This window comes from Macrosteles quadrilineatus, unplaced genomic scaffold (genome assembly GCF_028750875.1).
Source record: "Macrosteles quadrilineatus isolate MER2022 unplaced genomic scaffold, UCM_ALF_1.0 Scaffold_5__1_contigs__length_97177068, whole genome shotgun sequence".
NCBI lineage: Eukaryota > Metazoa > Arthropoda > Insecta > Hemiptera > Cicadellidae > Macrosteles > Macrosteles quadrilineatus.
The window spans coordinates 59,105,948-59,121,342 of record NW_026542598.1 but is presented as its reverse complement, the minus strand read 5'-3'; the positions used below and the strand labels follow the sequence as shown (position 1 = coordinate 59,121,342).

Genomic DNA, 15,395 nt, shown 5'->3' with positions numbered 1-15,395 from the left:
TCCATTTTAATAATTTGATAAACATAACTAGTTTTTGCTATTGTGATTTTGACAATGTTTTAAATAATCTTTTGACATACCACAATGTATTAATACATTGATGATGTAGTTACATAATGACCTGACAATTTCTATGGAGAAACTAGTTGTTATACCAGCAACTGTGGTTGAATAAGGTAATCCTTTTATTTGATAAAAACTCATCAATGAAAATCAATTAACAATATCCGCAAAACAGGTATACCAATATATTGTATTGGTATATACCAATTGTATAGGTACTATATTGTATACCAATATAGTTGGTGTTGGTACCAATATAGTAAGTAAATCGTATTTGAAGTACTGTAGGCTAACACCATTGACTTCGCCTTTAGCTGTAGGATGGAAAGTATGAAAAGTTGCCATTTTGACTCTTTTTATTCTCAAAGACCTAAATAACAAACGCAGTACAATTGTAGTAGGCCTACTTCTTACGATATAAGATAAAAATAGACCTACAATAATATTCAACAAACAAGGGATGACGAATAATAACCAGAACTCCAATCAGCTGTTGGTTGCTTGCAAGTTCATCATTTCAACAGCTGATTCATTGTCGAACTTCAAACTGTACAGTTTGGTAAATAATCCTGTGACAACAGGCAGAGCTACCGGTCTCTAAGTTAAGTGGTAACAGTTCCTGTTATGTTTAATTTGTGATAAGCTCATATTGAACGTAGGAAAATGTGATGTAATTGAGCTAGTTGTTAGTGCAGACGTTTAGTTGTACTATTTAGAAGTGAGTCGTTGGCCAAGAAAACTATGTGTATTGCAGTAATGCAGTGATGTCATGGTGGATGAGAAAAAAGGTATGTTGAAGTTGAACGGTGTTTACATTATATATTTGATGAACCTTTTTTTATAATATTGTTTATAATCGTATACTGCTGCATATGAGTTTAATGTACGCTCTCATTAACTTCATTATTGCCAGATAGGTGAATTATTTCGATAATTCAGAATTCTAACGAATATATATTATTTGCTTCATACAATATTGGTTAAGAATATTCACTATTGCTCTACGGAATCACGCTATTTTAGCCTTACCAGTGTTCATAACCGTACATTTTCTACAGTTGAAGTTTTCTGTTGTTTTCTTTGGACCCGGTACAATTTACTTTTTCGTTTTGTTTTACCCAAAGGCCAACAACAACCACCATCCGTTCAAATTGACATATTTGTAGCTCAATAACTCGTTTGTAAATTTTGATGACATTTTGTGCAAACGTGTAAACCTGCGTTTATTCGAACGAGTTCGCGAGCTATAGCATAATCGGGCCATGGGAACGAGGTTTTATGAGGGATTTATGGGGTAAAGACCCTGAATAATAAAATTTCCCAATTTCTCCCTATACAATTTAATAGAGCCTTAACTCTCCAACTGTCAGTGCGACTATAATAGTTTCACGTTTTCTAAGGTTTTAATTAACTCTAAATAAATGGTTGAAAACGATTGTGAAATAGAATCATTTGTATATCTATCGACAAAATTCTAAACATGCATTTTGTTACATATATGAACTTTATATCACAAAGGGTTCACTGTAATTGATCACTAAAGTGAACAAATATTTTTAGCAAAGTCAGTTGCACCATCATCATTTCACAAAATGCCAAACACGGTATGTTTCAAAAAATCATAAAAAATAAAATCTTAAAAGTTTTTTCAACGAGTTAAACTATTTCGGCAATGATACGAAATACCCATTTTATCCATAATATATTCCAAAGTGTGACTAAAAACATCACATTTTAAACAGTAAATTATTCAAATAAGCAACGTAAGCATTACACATATAATTTATTTGACACAATTCTGTGTTTATATCTTTGGAGGGTTATACAATAAATTAAACATTTCAGTTCTTGCACTAGGTTCAAGATTTGACTGTTCAAGGTACCTAAGTTTCTTGTCGGACACGCCCTTCAAAAACATATTATACATTCGGTTTTCTATCGACGCTTTTTCAAATACCTGGAAACATCGTGATGATAAAATACCAACACTGTTTTAATTTGCGGTTTTCAAATACCGGTACGTTGTCAACAGTCAACGATGGATCAGCTGTTTGTTACATTGTTGTCATGCACAACAAGATGAATTAAGTTTGTATACTGATCTTCTGTAATACCTGTACAATACTGAAGTGTGATGTGATATTCCAGCTGTGTGCGCGGGTGATGGTGAGTGTGCGTGCGGAGGTGCCGAGATAGTCGTATTCTCGGCCGCGTCAGTATCACCGCGTCCTTGCTGTAGCTAGGACCGTGTCGTGTTGCCGTGTCGTCGCATCGTCGTGTCTCGTGTAGACAACACGCATCTGTACACGTCCATGGAGTCTTCCACTAACATCACTGATTGATAAAGGTAAACTTTTATAAAACTTTTTTTGTAAGGTGTGTTTGCGTAAATTGATTTGCGCATAATTTTGTATACCAACAATTTTTGGTACTCGCTTAAAACGACGATTGAGATCAAATCAAACCAAATCTCCCTTAACATACAGGAATGCAAGCATAAAATTGGCAATATTGTACATAAAACAAAAACTAATAATTCCATTGAAGAGTTAAAAGCTTATTGGGATTAATTGTGTGGAGTGGAACTGGCTAAGTGTGTTAAAATAATAGATCTTTATGTTTAATTATTTTACAATGTTCTAATATGACTTGGAAATTCGACACTTTGAAATTTTTAGGCTGTTGAGCAACGAAAGCATTGCAAATATAGGCTAATCAAGTTGCTATCAATCTGTGGTTATTGCTACATGATATGCTATGCGTTGAATTTGAAACTAATATTGTAGCTTGGCGCTAACACCGAAGTTAGTTTTTGTAACCCGGGCAGGTAAACAATAAGTAGATAGGTCGTGGAAACGAGAAGACAATCAATCAACACTATCCGTTTACAATCAATCAAATGTAAAAGTACAAAAATATTTGAAGTTATAAGCTATTAATACATTATCATACACTACAAGTAAGTGTTGTTTTAGATCGAAAATTTGCAATAATAACACAATAAATCACCTAAAAATATTTGTAAATTGGCTAAAATTGTACGACCGCTCACTTGACATTAATATGCTATGCGTTTTAATATTAATTAATACATTTATTTTGTACAGTTTCAGAAACGCACCCATTCTGTAGAATGTTATTTTTTTGGAAACGTTGACTATTAGATGTATCAGATAGGTAGGCCTACATAAAAATATATCAATAATATTTTATTGTTATGAATGAAAAGTTTATATTGAGGATCTTGCTTCATTTTGATGAATCGAATTGTTAATGTAATGTATGATGCTATCGATTAGTATCTAGTATTCACTTTGAAGAGTATTTAATAATTACAGGAAAAATACAGTATTTGAAAGAACGTAGCTTTTTAATCCCTACAAAAAAAAAACAAAAAAAAACTTTAAAAACTAAGCGTCAAGAACAAGTTGTGGAAGGGATAATATATTTGACTATGATAGTTGAATCATGGATTGAAAATATTAAATTTAATGGTTAAAATTTGAGTCTTTCGAAATAATAAGAAACTCGGGAGACAAAAAATAGGTAAAATTTCCAATTTATATTTCAATCAGCTCTCTTTCGTGAAAATTATTAATAAAGATTTGTACATAAATATGATTCAATCATTATAAGACGACTGTCAATTGTAAACAAAACAATTGTACCCATTAAAAACTACAAAATATTACGGATTGTTTGAAATTAAACCAAATTTGGGACTATTTATATCTAAATAATATTTAAAATAATAAGCTAAGTATTATGGCCCAAGTATAGGTCGGGGTAGCGAAAACAAGTAAAAAATCAGAAACAAGCAAACTTAGCTCATAAGTATTGTCTGGAAAATCTAAAATGAAGAATACATAATTCCCCGTGACTGAGTGTGCCAATGTAAAATACAGCTTTCCTTTAGATACATACCATCTTCAATCATGCCAAACTGAAATGGAAATTCTGGTTTATAATATCTTATATGTCATCATTAACAAATAGTATGAATGCTACAAGACAAAATGCAACTTCTTTCATAGCGCACTCTGAAGATATGCTATTAGTTTTCGTTTTATTTGGGCTTCAGCTAGTCTGTAATGTGAATGCTTTTTCTATGTGAATGCCAGAAAAAAAAACATTTTGAAAGTATCTTTTTTGTCTTAAGTCGGGGGTTGAATTTGTGTAAATGCCTCATTCCAGGTATTTTATATAGGTAAATTCTTGAATTTTCGACAAAATTTCACTGATGTATTTTCTAGTAGGTATTTTAAAATAGAAAATATTGCATTTTAACCTAAACCTCGTTAAAATATAACACGGTGTTAAAAGAATAATAGAATCAAAATAAACCAATCACAAGCTTTAGTTTATCAACATTAATTCCGTTTGTCACAAAAGGCTATGGATTATAATGGTTACTCTAATAATGATCAACTGTTTACTATCGTGTGACGGTTATTTATTGCATTAATTTGTTAACACTTAGATGTATGCGATGTAATTTTACCACATACATAGTTAGATGCTACTATTTTGTAATTGAATTAGTGAACGCTTACAACTATTTTAAATTGATTCTGAATAAGCTTAGTTAAGACCTAATGCGATACTGGGACTGCAAGGGACAGTGCTGGAATTACTGTAAGTTTCTGTGTAAGCCTTCCTAAGCAAAGCTTTAGCAACTTAATTAAAGCTTAGCCGTAATCAGTCTATGGGTTGTGCTTATCTATTGCATATAGCTTGTTAAACTAGTTATTGTTTTTATTAATATATTCGGGTTTGTTTAATTGTATACATTTATATGCATTTTAAACATAAATTCAATTTATAATTTTTTGTTACGATTGTAATATAATCTTTCAGCATTTACTCGACTAAAAATTTGAAATAAAAAAAGAGATTTTATTTTTATTACGTATTAAAATTTTGAACAATGGAGCAAACTTAAATCATTTCAGTCTTGTTAAGTTTCACTTTGAGGTCTTTAGAATCCAATTACTAAGGAATTAACGCTTAACCACTCTTGGTGATTTGTGTATTCTAGAATTAGAATGACAAAATAACGATTTTACACTGTCTATAATTCATTTACAGTATTCAGATAGGCTAATCAACGCACATTTGTCAAACATATTTTTAATTTTAAAAGTTAAACACGTTTAACAGTTAAACCTTTTATGAGTATAATTTGCATAGTAAATCATAAAAGTGCAAGTTGTTAATAACCTGTTGCAATGACATCAAGTTCAAAGATTAAAATATGTCATTGTTCAAACTTTTCTTCTTTATAATGACGCTTAAACAAAACAATTAATTATCATGATCCACACATTTCACTGATAACATTTTTATTTTTCTAAAAATGCAGCCCAATCATTGGAAAGAATTTTTCATTTAACTTTCTAATTTTTGCTTGGTAGTAATAAATATGAAAATATTATAACATTCGGTGGCTGATAATCAGCAATGTATACAAATCAGTTCATTATATCGTAAATATTGAAACGAAATTCTGTTCTAAATATATAAAACATATTGGTTACACATAAGGGTTGGATTAAATTAAAATATGTTTGAACATTCTTTAATATTCTATTAAAAAAGTTGTTGGCATGATCAATGCGCATTTCTACGTGGAGATGTTTGTGTGCGGTCGTTGACGACAGCAATGATAGGCTAGATTAAAAACCATTGAGATACGCTGAAAACGCTTCAATGATACGAACTTTTTTAACCGCGTTTGATCAATAGAGGTGATTAGCTCATAGAAAACACACAGAACGTCCTTCAATGTTTTTCACCCAACTTGTCAATGGTGAATTGTATTATTGGCCCTTTAACAGACGGTAAATAAAAACATTTAAAAAATACTAAAAAAAACTTGTATTTACGATATGTCTATATAGAAGACATATCATATGAGGTGATTTTAAACAGTCAAATGTCATCCAAACTCGTTACTAGTAGATTGAAGCAATGTTAAATACTTTATAACAAATGAATATATGTGATTTTTGAGTATCGATCTAGTAAATAAAAAACAACTTTGCACCCTGAAATGAATATAAAGTGACATGTTTCGCAACTTCGTACATTTTCAAACTTCAACAATCAGCAAATATTTAATTTTTTACTATAAATAATCAATAGCCAACAAATTTCCAAATCCTGTCTCAAAATTCATCTGTAAAATCAAATTATATTGACACAAAACAAATTATGTAAACAAAAGTTAAGTATTTTACGTATTTACTTTTGTAAATGAAGTTTCAAAATATACTAAGTTACGCATCATGTCACTTTAAGAATATCTATTAATTTCAGTGTGCACAGTTTTTTTAATAATTACCTTAATATATTAGCAACACTATTTCGTGAATATCAAAATTAAAACCAAATGTGTATATTTTCAATACTATTGCCTGAAAATGTATTTTGATTGTGAATTTGGAATTAAAACTGAGATAACACAGATTAGAGAGGACACCTTTTACTAGTTATTTTCTAAGACGATTGAATACTTTTTTTAAGAAGTGTAGGATCTATTTATTCTATGACGAGAAGGAGAAACCAATTGCAACGGCTTAGTGGAAGATCACAATGGCATCTGCACAGTAATATCTTTGAAGCGATCACACACTAGATTTCCATCAAATATTCATGCTACGTAATAAATTACTTCTACCAGCGGTGCAGGCTTCTTACAATTCGTTACTGGAGATACAGTATTAATCAATTGTTCTCTAAAACCCGGATTTGTTTGCGATTTAAAATAAATCAACCCAATGATCTTTATAATGAAGGTTATTAGAAAGATATAAATATTTAACAATATATGAAAAATACAGGAGAAAACGGGAAGAATTCCTTTTATTTTAACAAGAGCTTTAAATTGATACCCAATATGCCTATAAAAATAAATATTTAGGAGTCGATTTGCTGCACAGAAAAATCCAACAAATTATTTTAATAATATAGATAAGCGAACCAATTTTCAAAAGCCTGCAATGTTTAAGAAGAATAAGTAAAGCATTTTTGTAGGCTTTTGACATTTTACTTAAGATAGTGATAGGCCTACTGTAGTTGAAAAACTATACGTTATTAGCAAAAATTACTTCATGAACACTGAAAAGTCTAAACCTTTCAGCTATTATGTCATGTACTCTCTGCTGCATTCAACAATACCAAATTGGGTTTGTACTCGATTAATCATTTTCAATTTAAGTTTAGTTTTTGTGTCAAGAAAAATACTGGTTTGAATTGCCTAGTTTTTAAAATTATTTTGATACTGTTACAAGTTGAAAACGTCTACTTTAAATTTAATTTTAATTTTTTTAACACATACTCAATAGAGCAACTATAAATCTGTTGAGTATGCATGATTGCTGTGACGGGGGTATTTAATCGAACAAATCTTCAACCAAGTGTACACAGTCCGGTGAACAAATCTTGTAGACAATCAGTAAGTGATTGGTTTGATCGGAGTTAATCATATGAAGAGTCCCTTGCTACTCAATCTAACTAACAATCCAACTAGGAATTCTTTCCCTGACTCGTTACGAATCTTCCAATCCTTCACTAAAGTTTTGAAATAAAACGGATGTAAAGTAAGGGAATCAACTCAAATATTATCTGACATTTGTAAAGATGTTAAAATTGTTATTCCTCCATCATAAAATACAGTTACTTATTTTATTTCAATGCTCAAATAAATATCCCCTTGTTGATTGATTGATTGGGTTTAGCTTTGAATATTTTAATACTTCAGATTTCACATATCAACTAAATTATTATACCGTGTTTCTTAATAGTTTAATAATAATTAATATTAAGCGGCCCTTAATAATTTGATTCGTCGAAAAATGTTAATTCACCATAAACAATATACTAACACAACCATAGTCAACTACTTGCACAAATCGTAATAGAAATGGCTTCTTGGTACCACGATTTTTTCACTTAACAATTCACAGTTTGTGCTCATCATAATAAGTTATTCTAGGAGGTCGCCCTTCCCCAATTATGCTGGGCGAGTCTCTGGCAATGATAGGCTCATTTACAACAGCTGACTGCCATTTTCTGCAGGAAGTATGCAGATTCACTAGTTAACTCTCGACTGTAAACGCATTGCTAACCAGCCCGCAGTCTTTTATATACAGGGTTAGTAAAAAGTGTGGAGACCGCCTGTTATTTTTTTAACGGCCCATACTAGAAAAACTAAACTCGGCACACCATTATGGCATGTTATGAAGTGATTTTTGGGCATAGCCGCCACTTGGTGTTCATCCCCAAAATGGGGGATTTTGGGGGAAACTAAAAAATTTCAAATTTAAAGACCCATCAAGTGACCCCTCATTTTGAAGGTCCTGGTAAAAGAAAACCAACAACGCAAACTAGAGGTCTCTATCTCAGTTCAGTACAAAATGGCAGCCGATTGAAATTCTCATAAGTTCCCAAACCCAAAATGGGGGATTTTGGAAGAAACTCAAAACTTTTAATGATAAGCTCCATCGAGTGACCCCTCATTTTGAAGGTCATAATAAAAGAAAACTAACAACACAAATTATAGGTCTCCATCTTAACACAGTAAAATGTGGCAGCCAATTCAATATAAAATTGCAAGTTATTTCCGATTTTAAAGATTTCAATCACCTTCCATTTTTTACTGGATTGAGATAGAAACCTCTAGTTTGCGTTGTTAGTTTTCTTTTACCAGGACCTTCAAAATGAGGGGTCACTTGATGGGGCTTATCATTAAAAACTTTTGAGTTTCCCCCAAAATCCCCCATTTTGGGTTTGGTAAGCAAGTGGCTATTAGGTTTAAAAAGTACTTCATAACATGCCAAAAAGGTGTGTAGAGTTTAGTTTTCCTAGTGTGAGCCGCTGCAAAATTTACAGGGGGCTCCAGACTTGGAAAGCTGCAAGTTAAATTCAACTTCTGAGAATTTAAATTGGCTGCCATTTTTTACTGAATTGAGATAAAGACCTCCTCTAGTTTGCGTTTTTGGTTTTCTTTTACCAGGACCTTCAAAATGAGGGGTCACTCGATAGGTCTTTGTATTTGAAATTTTTGAGTTTCCCCCAAAATCCCCCATTTTGGGGATGTACACAAAGTGACAGTTATGCCCAAAAAGCACTTCATAACATGCCATAAAGGTGTGCCGAGTTTAGTTTTTCTAGTATGGGCCGTTAAAAAAATAACAGGGGGTCTCCGCACTTTTTACTAACCCTGTATGTATTTACTGTATCAAATATAATACAAAAGATTGTAAGAAAATAATGATTTGTATTATTTTGTACTTATTGTGACGCATAGTACCAAGGCTGGATGCTTGGTCAATCCATCGAACTGCTGCAGAGTATAGTATGGCAGCTTTTTAAAAGAATTGGTGGAGAAGGTGTAACAGTATAAGGAAAACAATTGGTTCACAGCCAGATACACACAAATAGAAATTGAAACATGATCTATAATCTGTTTGTGGCCGTATATAGACAGGGTAAAATTATGCATTCGTAAGAGAATTTTCTTTGTCTTTAACAGAAAAGTGTCATCAATCATAACTAGACGTAAGTTTATTCAATCATACCACAGCAGTCCCGTAATAATCAAAGTTAATGTATATTTAAAACTGAGAAGAAGATTCAATAACTTAGACAAAGCTAATCGTGTACTATCCCATCTAACCTTAGGTTGTAGCTTTGTTTATTTCAATAAACAATTAGATTAATTGAGAACCGTGTTCAAAGCTTAAATTAGGTAATGGGATTTATAAAAGGGGGATTGTGGGTTGCCAGTGCGAAAAGGAAAATTGGAAATGTAGCCCATGTTGCTGGAATAGTCTTCTGGGATTTATCAGGACTAACGAAAAGAGACGTAGGATAAAATGGAACAATGTACCACAATCGAGTTATCTCGACGCAGACAGAAGGACTTCTTAAACATCAACGTGTATTGTTTTGTCAATACAATACACGCTTTGCCAATTCATGTCAACCATTGTGGCCAATAATGTATTTTTGTCAGTAGTTTCATAAATAACAACTTAACAATATTGTTCACTCTATTTTGTCTGAAGATGCTGATTCACAGATAATTTTACTTCTCCCTGGTTTTATATTGAATGTTTTGTTTTCACATAAAATGCATTTGCACGAAATTTTCACATGTATGACTCATCACAGTTTAAAAACAACATCAAGGTGTGATGTCAAGTAATCGTATATTTTATACTGATAGGTACATTGGAAACCCGCTTGTAAAATTTTTGGAACCAGTTTTGTTATTTATGGTAGGATGGTTATTATAAACCATCTTAATACTTTTAGTATTTGGCAATCAATATTTTTGATGATTGCTATCCATCTAGATTCAAGCTGATAGAATAAACAGTATTGTCTATTTGTTAAGTAAACAAACTATTTCACAACATCAAAAGGTCGTAATAACAAATGAGAAATCTTCCATATGCCTATCTTTTTAATTACATTTAAAGTGATGGATTAAATTTGCTTACAACGTCTGTTAACTGTCAGATATCCCGGTAGTCCTCGGACGTAAGACCAATTTCAGTAATTTGGGTAAATTAAACATACATAATCTATTCGGTCGTTAACCAACCGTAACCCTCTTAATTGACATATATTTGTCTCTATTTATCAGACTTGTAACGAAATACACGTTTAAAATAGCCCTAAACTAATGCAAAGTATTACTTGTGCGGTCACATAACCTTCAGTTGCAATCTTTTGACCCGTTGAAGAATGTTTTACTGGTTTACGTATTACGTTTGTAGCACTATGTATTTGAAAGCAATAGATTGTTTCAAGTAATGTTATTCATCCCAACTTAATTTAACATGCGTGTCAATTCATTCGCCATCACGTGGTAAAGAGCTTAACCCATCTACATCTGTTGAAAACAAACATCGGCTTGGCAAAACGATATGTTCAAATCCCCCGTTTTTGGTTATGCATGAGCCGATAAATGGTTTCCATTTTCGGTTGAAATACTTCAAACACTCGTGTCAGGGTTGGGCTTTTGTTTGAAACTGAAACCCTTTGGTTTTTGAACAGTTATATGCATTTTCTGTATGATTTAGAACTTCGACATTTGGAAGTAATAATTAATTATTTAGTAAACGAGCTTAAACGTGCGTCTTCCAAGATTTATTTAAATATTCAGACCGCTGCACATTTTAATTTAAATTGAGTCCACAGTTTGTGAAAGCTTTATAATGCAAAGAATGGTATTTAAATTTTAATCATGAGTCATATACATAATCTTAATATTAATTTGATAGTTAGTTATGTACGGTTTTACAAATATTAAAATAATAAGGCAGATACATAACAGTAAAAAATTAAAAGGTACAGAAATAATTTAAATCGTGTTCTATAAACTAAATTCCTCTCAATGTTCGGTATAAAACAAGAGAAAACCCAGGAGAAAATGTCCATCGTTGTGATTTGATGTTGTTATCTTTCTCAACGACGCAACGCAACGACTCAATCATGTTTGGTTGAGAAGCGATAAAAACAACTAGCCTAATTGTGTAAGTCGTCAATCGTACAATTCAGGTCACAAAAGTCTCATCTTTATTTGGGTAGAACGATGAAATGGACCAATAAACGTTAAAAGTAAAATTGCTAAAATTGAAAAGTTTATTTAGACAAGTGAGAATTTCTGCTACAAAGAGTGTGTTTTATCACAAAGTTGAATATGTACCATGGCGAATAAATAAAAAGTCTGGGACCCCATGTTTATAAATTCTAAACCAAATTTAGAAATGCATTAATAAGAAGTGTAAAGGTGAGCTTTTTCAGTAGAGCCATAAAAGAGCTATTTTACTTTTTCCACCGCCCTAAAACTTAAACCTACCTTGAATAACACAAAATTGTTGAAAGTTGCTGTCAAAGAAGAAGATCAATGAAGACTAGAGGTGTCTATTCTTTATTTAATTTCAATAAGCTTTGTATTTATTAAACATTTTAACTTAATATCAACGTACATATCTCTTAGGTAGTATTGTATTATAAATTATAATCTACAGTAAGATGAGGTTGAGGTATTAGAGCTTTAAAGTTTTAATTAATATAAACCTAATTCTTAATAATGTTGATGAATGTTTGATTACTAAATTTCACCCAATAACAATCTTTTATATAGAATGGGGTTTATACTTACTAATAGCTTATATAGAGATTGCTGGTCTGCCTAATCTAGCGTATTAGGGCGCAAATCAGGTCCTTCTAATATGAAGGAACTGCATAACTATATGATACCCGTATAATTAACCTAAGGGTCGAACAGGGGTTTAAGTTGATGAACATACTAATCAGAAGTGGGAGGTGATGTCGTTAGAATATTAGTTTAGCGCACCCAATCCTTCTGTTCTGAAAGTTCATTTATAACACTTTCTTCAATTTTAATTTTCAAAAATACAATTTTTCTTCAGCCTTTGGTCATTATCGATGTTCTGAATTCGATTTTTTAATCTTTCCAAAGTTAAATTTACTTTGTAAGCTCGTTATGTTTTGATAGTAGAAAAATGGGTAGCAAATATGTTTTATATCTTAGGAAACTTCAGACGATTATAACTTCTAAATCCCTAACTTAATAGAAACATGTGTTTAAAATATGGCCTGATGTGACGTGATACACTAGTGCTATTTAACTAGTTATTAATTAGTTTTGCATAATGTTTTATAGTAAATCCTTTAATAATTGGTTTTAATGCAGTTTGAAGCCGGGTTAATATAAAATCTTTATCAATGCCATGACAAAATTGAACCTTTTAAATCATGGCAAATACATGAAATTTACCTCGAACTACCAATAATATCAATAAACAAGCGAAACCATGTGACTAATTTTTACCGTCTGAAATTCAAATTGCTACTTATAGATCAACATTTTAGGAAGCTACAGAAATCATGTTTCACACGATGTTGATATTAGACCCCAATGTTGTTGTTATCAGTCGGCCTGTTAGAAAGCATCATTGGCAGCCCAATGTTTATGATAGACTAAACATTCTTTGCCTTAATGGATTGCTGTTTACATTATTGCCAATAACATTCATCCAGCCATATAAGTTGACAGCTATTTTCATATCCAAGACAGATAAGTAATTGTTGGTTCTATTTATTTATTTTGATTCATAAGTATTTTTTATTTCTTAGTTAAGCCAACAGTAGGTAGTTTTTGAACAAGATTAAATACAAATATGTTCGCGTTAATTTTAACGCACCGTTAAGGACATTATATTCCGAATTCCGTGAGTTCTTTCTTTTACGCACGTAAAATAAATCTCAAACTTGAATAAACGATTGATCTTACTGAGACTAGTAGCATATAGACCAAACGATGTCTATATGCCACTACTATGTCATTATTGGCTACTGACATTCGCAATAATTGTATTCTTTTGACCGAATAACTAAGTCCTTAATCGAAACATAAATATACTTTACTGAAGCAAGGAAATCAATTTCAAATAGCAAGGTAAACAAAGGATGATAATTATTTATTAAAATCTGACGTTATCTTTCTTTCTTTCAGCTATCACCGTTACGGTTGAGTTGTTTTCTTTTGGAAAGCGATAAATTCCACCTGATTGTGTTAACAGTCGATCGTGAAAACCAATGTCAAGTCAATATTGCGAAACGTGAACACTAAAATTATATAACATTTTTATTATAAGATTAGAAAAAAATTAGAGTATATATTTCAATCTCAAGCTGTTGAACATCAGGTTGTATTCAAGTTTGAATTATCTTTTAAAACATGTTTGAAATTTCTCTTCGTGTCTATAAACAAGCACACTGTAGTTTTAAGTAGGGCTATGATTCTATATAGCCGTAAAGGTATTGCCCTTTCAAATTGATTTTAGTACTTATGGGTAATTAATCGTTTATCGCCAACTCAGCTTCATACGACTAATTTTATACGGCGTAATATGATAACAATGCTTCATAGCAAAATGGAATATACAAAATGCGTTGATGGTAGGTATTGGGTTTACAATTATAAAATTAATTTTTTTATCCTTTATAATTCTTAGGTATTGACATCGTAAAACATATTATATGTAAAAAAATACGCTACTATAATATAGGCATATTATAATTCTACATGGTGGTTGAAAAGTAACTTACACCCCATCTTAACTTTTCAACCATTTGAGATATTTGAAATGTGTTTGCGGCAACCTCCTTACATGTGAGGGGCTACAATAATTAATTATGGTCAATGTCGAAAATTTTGCTCTTATGAATAGCGGGGTAGGGGGTAGCTCAACATTTTCAAATGACAAGTATAGTCGAGTTTGGTATCATTTTACAGGTCTTGACGAAACATAACAATTGATATAAAGAAACCCAAAATCGGCCCACTAGTAACAAAATGGCGCCCTAAAACGTTTCAAATCCAAATAACCTTGAGGGTGTCTGAAAAATAACTTGCACCCCCCTTAACTTTTTAACTATTTGAGATATGTGAAATCGGTTTGCAGCAACTTCTTTGAATATGAAGGGCTACAATAATTATGGTCATTTTTGGAAATTTTACCCATAAGGGTAGCGGGGGTAGGGGGTAGCTAAAAATTGTCAAACAGCAAGTATAGTCGAGTTTGGTATCATTTTACAGATCTTGACGAAACATAACAATTAACATAAAGAAAATAGAAAACAAACTATTAATAACAAAATAGCAGCTAAAAATGATTGAGACAATGGTTATTAAAATTAATTTTGAACTGCCATTTCGTTACTAATGGTTCGATTTATATTTTCTTTATGTTAATTGTTATGTTTCGTCAAGACCTGTAAAATGATACCTATCTCGACTACACTGACTGTTTGGCAATTTTTAGCTACCCCTGCCCCCACTACCCCTAAGGGCAAATTTTCAAAACTCACCATAATTATTGTAGCTCTTCATATCCAAACAAGTTGCTGCAAACTGATTTCAAATATCTCAAATAGTTAAAAAGTTAAAGGGGGTGCAAGTTAATTTTCAGCCATCCTAATTGTTATTTGGATTTGAAACGTTTTAGGGCACCATTTTGTTATTAGTTGGCCGGTTTTGGTTTTCTTTATGTCAATTGTTATGTTTCGTCAAGATCTGTAAAATAATACAAAATTCGACTATACTTGTCATTTGAAAATTTTAAGCTACCCCTTACCCCCACTACCCCTGAGGGTGAAATTTTCAAAATTGACCATAATAATTGTAGCACCTTATATCTAAGAAGGTTGCCGCAAACAGATTTCAAATATCTCAAATGATTGAAAATTTAAGGGTGTAAGTTATCTTGGGGTGTAAGTTACTTTTCAGC

General features: G+C 31.8%; 1 protein-coding gene across 2 annotated transcripts in view; it reads left to right on the top strand.

The window, feature by feature from the left end:
* Positions 1–2,301: 2,301 nt before the first annotated feature.
* The window catches only part of LOC128994714 (orexin receptor type 2-like), a 252,608-nt gene continuing 239,514 nt past the window's right edge, over positions 2,302–15,395 (top strand). For both annotated transcript variants that reach the window (XM_054419450.1, XM_054419448.1), the window contains exon 1: positions 2,302–2,410. The gene's annotated coding sequence lies outside the window, so the exon portion shown is untranslated. The remainder of the gene's footprint in view (positions 2,411–15,395) is intronic.